Raw genomic sequence first — 9726 nt, 5'->3', positions numbered from 1 at the left:
CTCAGCAGTGCACTCAGGGGGGGGGGATGGGACTGAAATGCTGTTGTGACCAAGGGCAAGTAAGTTCCTCTTTCTGTATTTTGGCTTCCCTACCCACCTAGGGAGATAATGACACTCTCACCCTATGAAGACTACTTTGGAGATGTCTGGGTGAAAATCGCTATTCAGAGGCATTAATTGATACTGAACAATATGTGGCACAGAAGAGGCTTGGCTCTTGTTTGAAACTTTCAGACCTTTTTGCAACACTGTTCCTAAAGGCAGTCCTTTTCTAACAGCCCTGGGAGTTTACCGCTCATTCCTCCCTCCTTTATCTGGCATTTCTTGTTTTCCATTTTGTGTGGGCAACACCAGGGCCTGGAAGCTATTCACCCACAAGGTGGTTTCCCAGGTGGCCATGAACTATTATTGGCTTGAGTCAGGAGCACAGCATCTTCTTCAACTTGCAAACTAGTGTCAGGAGTACAAGGGGGAAGGCAATGCCCTCTCTCTCTCCAGAGACAATTTCACACTTGGGAGAATCTGGGAGGTGGTTTAGAAGTATCTGCAAAAGAAGAGGGAGTCACAGGCCATGACGCTCAGGGGATGGAACAATTTTCGGGGGGTCCTAGGATTGAAAAAGATGTCTAAAAAAAACCCTGAACAGCCTTCTGGCAGAAGTAATAGAAATAAACCTGGTGACAAGAAACTGTGATTAGGTAAATGTTAATCAGAAAAGAAGGCTCTAAACATAAAGGAATGTCCTTACTGATAGTAATAAAAGAAGGTGCAAAGTCTGGAAGTTTTATTTTCTGGTCCAATTTTAGGATTGTACTTAGGTCAGTGTATAGTTTAAAGTATTGATTTCAGTGGGAATGCTTGTGGTCTGAGAGCTCTGTGTGTGTTATATGTCTGTCAGAGCCAGGGGCTCTGGCAGGAGTCGTGTTCTCTGTGCTGGTTAAGGTTGCTAAAGTGTTTTTAATTCTATATTTGCTCCTTCTCCGGTGCTTACAATTGCTTATAACTTTCTGAAACTTCATATACCGAGCAGAACTCTTCCAGATGGTTTCCTTTTCAAATTGGTTTTGTGCATGTGGGCTTGAGGGAAACCAGTTCAGCCATTTTAAATCAGGAATAGCCTTTGCTTCTATGTGCTGGCTTTAAATATTTGAGAAATGCTTTCTAACCCATGCAGGTTTTTTCAGTTAGAGGTCAGCCTTGCAAGGTGCAAGGACCCTCTCTCCTGAGATTTGTAAGACTGAACATTTCATGGGGATGTAAAGTTTACCTTTTTCCATTTTAGTAATTTTACTGAAGTAGTCCTAAAAATATGTAACAGCTTGTTCATAAGATGATAGTGTGCTGTGTTCCCAGTGGGGGTGAAGTTTTAGGTTTCTGCTTAGATCAGTGAAATAAATAACCAGGCCTTAATACTACAAGCAAGGTGGGACATGGACAAGGGAAACTGTAGAATAAGCTTCCTAAAATGGAACATACAAACTCACAGGGTATTAAATTAATCACCATTGCTTTTGCTGAAATTGAAAAATGTTACATGTAATTTTTCTCTATGTGAGGCTGAACAAAGTCTTGGAAAACCTTGCACTAACAGAGAGAGATTCATAGGACAGGGTAGGTCTTTGCTGATGACAAAACAGCAAGACCCTCCTGCAGGTGTTTTATTCCTGTGGCTCCCAGTGTTCCTCAGGCAGAACAAGCTTTCCACAAAGTTCTGTGGCTAAGAATCACTTGGGAAACACTGAACTGCTTTTGAAAGGCAGTAAAAAATTCTGCTCTTAATTTGGCAGTCGAATCTGTATGGTGGCTTTGGTGTCCTGTGTGTGACTGTCTCATCTGCTGACTGGTGTTAGTAATGCATGTGCCCGTACTGATGTACTTGTATTGATGTATTATGCCAGGAAGGTGTCTGGCTGCTGAGAGGGGAAATCCCTTCTTGTCTCAGCTGTTGCTTTACATCCTTCTCTGGTGGCACGCTTTCCTTAGCAGTGGTGAAAAATGGCCTGTTACTCTGGATGAAATGGAAAGAAAGGAAACTTGGGGGCTGCCATGTGCCATGTCCTTGGGCCACCATCCAGAAGGTGGTGAGCTGCCCTTAGGATCAGAAAGGTGAGAGTGGCCAGGGGCTGCCAATCTGCCCAGGGAAGCCCTCTGAACAAGGCATGGCATCACAGAAATGCCTCATGCCCCCTTTCATTTGTCTCTCACAGCTTTCCTAAGTCTTCTTCCCTGTGAAGTTCCTCTTGGCTGGTGTGGTGCTTTCCACCTAGCCAGGAGTGGAGGTGGGTCCCCCTGCTACATCCAAGGGAAAACAAATGTTGTTGTGTGTCATTTCTTTTCCTTATGGAAAGACATGGCAGAAAGAGGGTGGAGCAGATGAGTGTATCTGCTCAAAGGAGAGTAAGGACAAATGGAGAAACATAGGGGTGGGAGAGCCACTCTTATCAGGCATCATAAATCTGTCTTTGACTGAGACACATCAAAGCAGAAAGTTGTAATATCTTCTGGTATTTCTTGCTACAGGAAGACTTCAGAAGAGTTGGGGCAACCCTGAGCAGACTTGTCTCCAGTATCAGGTGGGACTGGTAAATGTTCCTGTCCCTGGGATGAACGATGTCTTTGCAGCCTGTGAATTATTTTTAGTAGCGTCATTGGCTCTGGTAATCGGTAACTAGCTAAGGATATGAGGTAAAACAGAGTGGTTTACTGCACTTAGCACATGGGAGCCATTTAGATACTGGAAACAGTGTGGTCTAGCACCTACCAACCAGTTCTGCCTGTGCCCTGCTTGCCATTTTTGCAGCACAGTGCTCCTAAAGGGGCAAGGGAAGAGACTTGCTGCGGGGGTCTGCATGCTTCCTGGCTTGCCTGCAGTTCTGCATTGGTATTAAGGAAATGCAACTTGTATTTCAGCCCCCCCTCTCTGTGCCCTGGTGCTTATCCATGGAAAAATTGCATTCGCATTCTCTGTTCGCAAGCCCAGGCATTATCTGCTTAGGCCATAAACACTGCGAGAAAGGCCCCTGTGGCTGTATAGCGCTTAGCTCAGAGGGAATCCAATCTTGGTGCAGACTTTGGAGTTTCTTGAAATTTGAATAATTCTAAAGGTCGCTGCTCCTGTGGAGGTTGGGAGAAACTTGCACCTGAAGGAAAGAGCGAGCTTAGGTGGCCATCTGTTTCTGTGTTGTGAGCACTCGTAACATGGAAGTTGCCTGACACCATGTTTTTTGTCAATCTCTCTAAGTAATAGATTGCTTTGTACTCCATCTAAATGACTGGGACAAAGTTTATGTAGAAGAGTCTGATTATACCTACATGGCTTTCTGGGCAGACGAATTATATGCTGCTCCTTAGTGTTGGGAAGTGCAAAGGTTTCTTGACTTGCTTTACTGCACTATGTCAGATCTGCCAACCGAACTGCTGATAGGGCAGGTCTGTCCAGGGGACCTTTTGCTCCTCTAGCACATAAAAGACTTGTGAGAGCTTTTGGAAATGCTGGGCCAGGAAAGGAAATTAAGTGTGAATGCTGTAGCCAACCTGATCTTTTCCTTGCTTGCAGCGATGTTAATTAGCTGTGGCGTCACTCTGGTCAGCAGCGTTACCACTATAGAGCCAGTAAGAAAGGAGAGGAGCCCCAAGGACATGGTCCCTGCCTGCTGCTTGGTGGGACATCCTACGGCCCGCTAAGCTGCTGTCCTTCCTGCTAAGTGTCCTTGGGCTCGACTTAGTTTTCTAGGAAAGGTCCTAAGTAAGATCCCAGTTCTGAAGCTCCCCCCTGCCTTGACTTGCCCAATTGTGGAGAAGTCAGTAGCTTACGTGCTTGCGCCTTACCACCAACACTTCAGCTATTGTCCACCAAAGACAGCTCTTGACTTGTGTCAGGTTAAGGGCTAGCCTTTGCTCTCAGGTTACCTTTACTCTGAGTGGATCTGTGGTGCCTGATTTAATGAGTCTCTGTGAGAAGTGGTTATACTGCCCTCTCCTTCCCTGAATGGAAGGAAAAGACTAATGAATAACTCAAACCTGCAATCTGATCTGTAGGTTTTTTTGCCACCAGTTGTGTTTCTGCTGGTGTAACCCTGGGGATCCCCTTGGAGTAGGTGAGATGGTTCTGCTGTTCCCTCATCTCCCCTTTGAAAACAAACCTCATGGTCTGTGATACTGGTATTCCCACCATGTAGTGAAAATACATCCTCTCATGGGTTTAAAATAAACAGGTATCTCTATAAAATAGTAGCTCTCAGTAGAAATTGATAGAAGTCAGTGCCTGTGAACTTGGTATATTCAACCACCTTGTGTTGCTTTTATCTGAACATGGCTTTCATTGTACTGATGTGGCTGCCTGGCAGGTAGCAGGGGATGCATGGCTAAGTTTTCTTTATAGTTGCTTTCAAATATTTATCTGCAGGAGGATAATGGGAGAGCTGTGTTTCCTCTTCACATCAGAATTTCAGAAAGGGTTTAATCCCCTGTGCTCCTTCTGCTCACAGAGCCCTGACAAAAGTGAGTTGATCCTGCTGACACAGAACCATCTCTCCTTCTTCCCCTCTGCCCCCAGCAGGGATGTACTCAGCCTTCCCAGACTGAGAGCATACCAGGAGATTATCTATGTTTTGGAAACTCAGCTGAATCTGCTTTTCTGGGCTATTGGGTACAATCTGTGAGATCTAATAGGGGCTCCTGCTCTTTCTCCTGTTTTTCTTTTCTCTGTTCCTCCACTCCCCCTTTTAACCAGTGAGAAAGTGAGTAAAGCTGGAGGATGTACAATTCTTGACTTCAGTCTGAGATGTAGGTGTCCAGCACATCCCAGAACTGAGCACCGATTTCTCTCTTGCCAGCATGGCCATTAATGTGAGCTCATCTTAAGACACTATAGACCCAGCTGCAGCTTCTGTTCTAAGTGCTTACATCTTATGAAGGGTCTCAAATGAATCATTTAAAACCTGGATCGAAACCTTAAAAGCTGCTGCAAGTCTGGTATACTGCTCAGTTTTAAGTCAGCACTGAGATGATATCGTTTACAATAGGGCTGTCCACAGGGACTGCTTTAACGTGCTGTCTGCTCATTAATGTTTAGTGCTTCATATTTCCTCTAGTCTGAAGGTCTTCCTTTGCTGTAGCTCCGACTGGGCATTAAGAGTTTTATTGTGTCTTTGGAAGTACCCAGCACTGCAGCAGCTGGAGCACCAGTGTGCCTGGCCTTTGTGTTAATGATGGTGTTATAGGCTGTGTGCTAACAAAGATAAGGATTATGTAGGGTTGCCTTCTGCCTCCCCAAGCCCTTGGAGTGACGATGTAAGCTCTTACAACATTGTAAAATATGGTTCAGCAATTATTGTGAAACTAGGGGGACAACCCTATGCTGAACAATGTGCCGCTCTGCTTCTCAAACTCTGCCCCTTTTGCAAGGTGCACGCACCACTGTGATGCTGGTGCACAGCGGACAGGATGTGTGCAGTGGAGAGAAGCACAGCAATATGAGTATTGCTATGTTACGAAACACCACGTGTATAGTCATATTTTCTTACAGCATGTGAGAGCAGAGGCTGCAGCCTCCTTACCTGCCTCCCCGCACACCAAAAGTGGGTATTTCACAGCCGCTACCCCCCCTTTATTCAATGCATCTCACCCCTGCTCTAGGCAGGAAAGTGGTTCTTCTCCCCTGAGCCCAGACATGAAGTGAAATTCATCTCTTCTTCCTGTTTCATAATAGAAACTCTGCAAAGGAAAGGATCCTTTAGCTGCAGAAAGCCACTGTGAGCTCTCCACAAGATGTTCCTTGCAAGGCACAGTCACCAACTGCTGGGGCTCAAGGATACAAGGAGGTGAGAAGAGCCCATGTGCTCGCCTGTCTTTCCAGGCCCAATTATCATATATATGTGTGTTACATTTACATTGTGGCTTATAGTGGTAAAGTACAGCCTGGAGACTGGAAGGGAAAAGATTCCTCTGTAACGTAACTGAGAAGTATAACCTTGGACTGTCAGCTGCAATCCAGTTTGAGGTAAAATACTGGTGTTAAGCTTTGCCCTGTAACTGCTTGAGAGAATAACTGGGTTGATAGATACTGAGATGGTATCTAAAGTCATGTTTAAGATAGTGTGGTTTTTTTTTTTTCCCCAAAACAGGGCTCTTCATTAGTATGCACACACGTAGCACTGTGTCAGGGGAACACCTAACAATTGCAAGATAAACATGTTCATCGCTCCTCTCTGTGTGGGAGGAGCAGCCACAGAACTGCATCACGCCAAGTCCTGCTGGGTGCTCCTCCATCTGCAGCCTACTTGGTATGCAAAGATACCTATTCTGCAGTGAAAAGGCTTTGATTCACCCAGGTCCAGATCACTTTATTAGCATTGCAATAATGCTAAGAGCTGATACAGCTGATAACCTTCTGCTCAGTTTGATCATCTGCTACATATGTGATCCTAGCAGAGATAATTTGGAAAGGTGTGTTTATTGCTTTGCACTTAGCAGATATGAATATGCCTGGCAGTTTCACAAACATGTTCTTGGTTAAAGTCTGTTGCTAAGCAATAGTTAAAGATAAGGAATATATAAAAATCCCCGAATGCTCAATATTTAGGGCTTTAGGCACTCATAGGAGAGAGGTATAGCAACATCCTACTTTTGTCCAGAGCACCCAAAAGAGATGTTAATCTCTGTTAGCCTGGGAACAGCATTAAATTGTAAGGATCTGCAGTATGTTCCCCCTCCTGCAGACAGCTGCAGCACACAGCAGAATAAGCAGGTCGTATGAGTAAGCAGCTGTACTCCCCATCTTAGGTGACAAGGTACAGAGAAAGGACAACTCCTTCTACCTGTGCCTTTATTTATGGCAGACTTTTGCACAGGGAGACGATGGGGAGGGAGCCAGAGCCTTGACTTCTTATCCCTCTTTCTGCTTCTGTGCATGCCATTGGTGTGGTCCTTGTAGCTAGAGGTCACCTTGATAGCGTGCTTGTCACACATGTTGCCTTGTGCCCATCAGCCAGTGAGTCACTTCGTAAGCAAAGGGGAACTCTCCAATGGCAGTTCTCTGCTGCTCACGTCTCATGGATTATGTCGCAAGCTTGGGCTGATTTAATCTAAAATTGAACCTGCATTCCCCAACTGCCCTGTAGCTTTACGTCACCCAGTTTCCACTTGTGCCCCCTGAGCAGTTTTCTCTGCTTCAAGGTTTGCCTTCGGTGGATCCGAGCAATGCTGTGGGGACAGGAGGCGAGCCTCATCCCTGCGTCTCAGTGGAAGCCTCATACAAAGCCTTCTTGTCTTCTGCTCTCCCTGTTTCTCCTGTGCATGTGAGGGAAAAGCTAGTAGCTGCAGGAGCTTGGCAGCAGCAGTGGGCTTGAGCTGAACCAACAGATAGGGCGCAAGTAGAGTCAGAAAGTATATGTGGCAGTGTGATGCATATTAAAGCGATTTGCAGGGTACTGTTTCCCCGACTATATTCTTAGTAACGAAGTGATCTTCCCACCTTAGCTGTAGGCACGTTACAATGCCCACCAAAGAGGCTGTCAAAAGCTGGATGTAGTGCTGGCTCCAGAAGGCATCAAAGCCTGGGTTTGCAAGGGACCCATCCCCTGCTCCGCATGGCCAGCCTGCACCCTGCAACTCTGCTCCGTGCAGAGGCCCTGTGCCCTAAACCCACTACCGAGCAGATCTTGTCTCCTGTTCCTGGCTCTCAGTGGCACATATACAAACATGCCTGAGGAATGACTGTGTTCCCTCAGGAATAAAGAAGGACCAGCCTGGCTAAAATGAGAGGAGAAAGTTTTATATCTGTGTAGTTACTAACTCTTTATTTGGAAAAACAGAACTGTTTGGTGATTCTTGGACCTTTGGCTTAATATTAAAATGACCTTCACACACACCTTCTCCATCTTCTTCCCAGAGGAGAAGACAGAAGTTACAGTTTTCTTTCCATTGGGTCTTGCTTCAGAGCAGAGGCTTAAAAACCGGTCTGCAGCTGCCCTCTCTAGTGAGGCCACAAATGAAGCAATTGCATTTTAGCTCAGGAGATGTTAACCCTTTAGTCTGCAGGGTGGGTCACTAAAATGCCAGCTGGCATGAGGTCTAGTGAACTTCCCTGGAGTATGTCCTAAAGCAGGCGAGGGGTCTTCCTTTGCACCTGCTCTTTTCCAGGTCCGAGCTCTGAAGCTTTGGCCATGGGATTGCCTTCTCTTCTCCTCCCTCCCTACCTGCTAGCACAGAAGGTGTGTGCTGGGGTGGGAGGGACTGGAAAGGAAAAGAAGCTCTTTTCTTTTGGTATATCTACATGGTTCCTCCAAAGCCTGCTGCCAAATACCAGCAACATCATTTTCTGCCTGTGGCCTTGCTTTGTGGGCTTCCCTTTCATAGAATCACAGCGTGGTTGAGGTTTGAAGGCACCTCTGGAAACCACCTAGTCCAACCCCCTTCTCCAAGCAAAGTCAACCAGAGCACGTGGCTGATCTGATGGTTTTTTTTTCTATTTCCAAGGGTGTATGCCCCACAACCTCTCCAGGGAACCCATTCCTCTGCTGACCACCCTCACTGAAAAGAAGTTTGGTTTCATGTTTAAATGGAATTTCTGGTATTTCACTACCACCAACACCATACAACAACATCAGACCCTTGTCTGAGCTGGGCCAGGAGCTCCTGCCTTCAGGTATCTGCTCAGAGAGGAAGGATTGCTTGCCTTTGTGCAACTCTTTCTGGGATGCTACATGTGTTCCCATGTAAACCAGCTAGTCTCATCTCTTCCAAGCAGAAGGAAGTGGCAGTATCTCCTCTTGGTTTCCAATACATACAAAAGTCTGCTTACATGTTTCTTACAGGTGTGTGAAGTTGTATGTGCAAAACCTAATTTGAAACACAAGCTCATCTACTTAGTATGTACTTTACGGTCTCTGGTGATGGTGTTCTGGACCACATTTGTGCTTTGCTGCCAACATGAATGAAGGCATCTTGAGATCATGCCCTACCTTTTCTGCAAGTTACTGTTTAACCTGATAATAATACTATTATCATATGGCCTCTAAAGCCCAAGAACACAAATGCCTGGGCTGCTGTTAACAAACATGGCGAGAGCTTTCCTGCGTATTCTGGGAGGGTTTGGTCATGGAAGTTACTTTTGCTATACTCAATTCCACTAAATACATCTCCAATTTTCCTGTCTCTACATCAAACGTTACATGTTAAGGAGCCTAGACTAACAGCTGCTGCCACTCATGTTAACTGAGAGGAGCACAAGACACTGAAGTGTCTAGTTTCTCATCACTTACGGGACTGATAAAAGTATCTGTTGTACTGACTAGTCTATCAAATATGAATGATGCAGATAGAGTGGCTGTTTACACACAGTGATCTATTTTAGTTAAATTGAAAACACACACAGGGGAATGTTTCAGCTTTGTGGTGCCCAGTCTGTGGGTGGGAGAGGATGAGCTCTCTTCTTCTAGGATGAAGATCTAAATATCGTTAGTTATCCAACCAAATCTCATGAAATTGAGGACAAGGTGCTTGCCGCCTTTTATCATTCTAATTTCACCCAAAAACTCAGCTCTTTTGTACAGTGTTAACATAAGCATTTACAAAGTCCATCCCTCTGGAGGATGACAGCAATTGTTTTGCTTAATGTTTAATGGCTTCCTCTCCCTCTGGACTCTGTGCCAGTGCATAATGTAATGAACAAGCTTTGGAAGAATATTATAGCCTCACTTCATCTATTAGGACACTTTACATCGA

The sequence above is a fragment of the Haliaeetus albicilla genome, chromosome 13 (genome assembly GCF_947461875.1).
Source record: "Haliaeetus albicilla chromosome 13, bHalAlb1.1, whole genome shotgun sequence".
Lineage (NCBI taxonomy): Eukaryota > Metazoa > Chordata > Aves > Accipitriformes > Accipitridae > Haliaeetus > Haliaeetus albicilla.
This window is presented reverse-complemented; position numbering follows the sequence as displayed.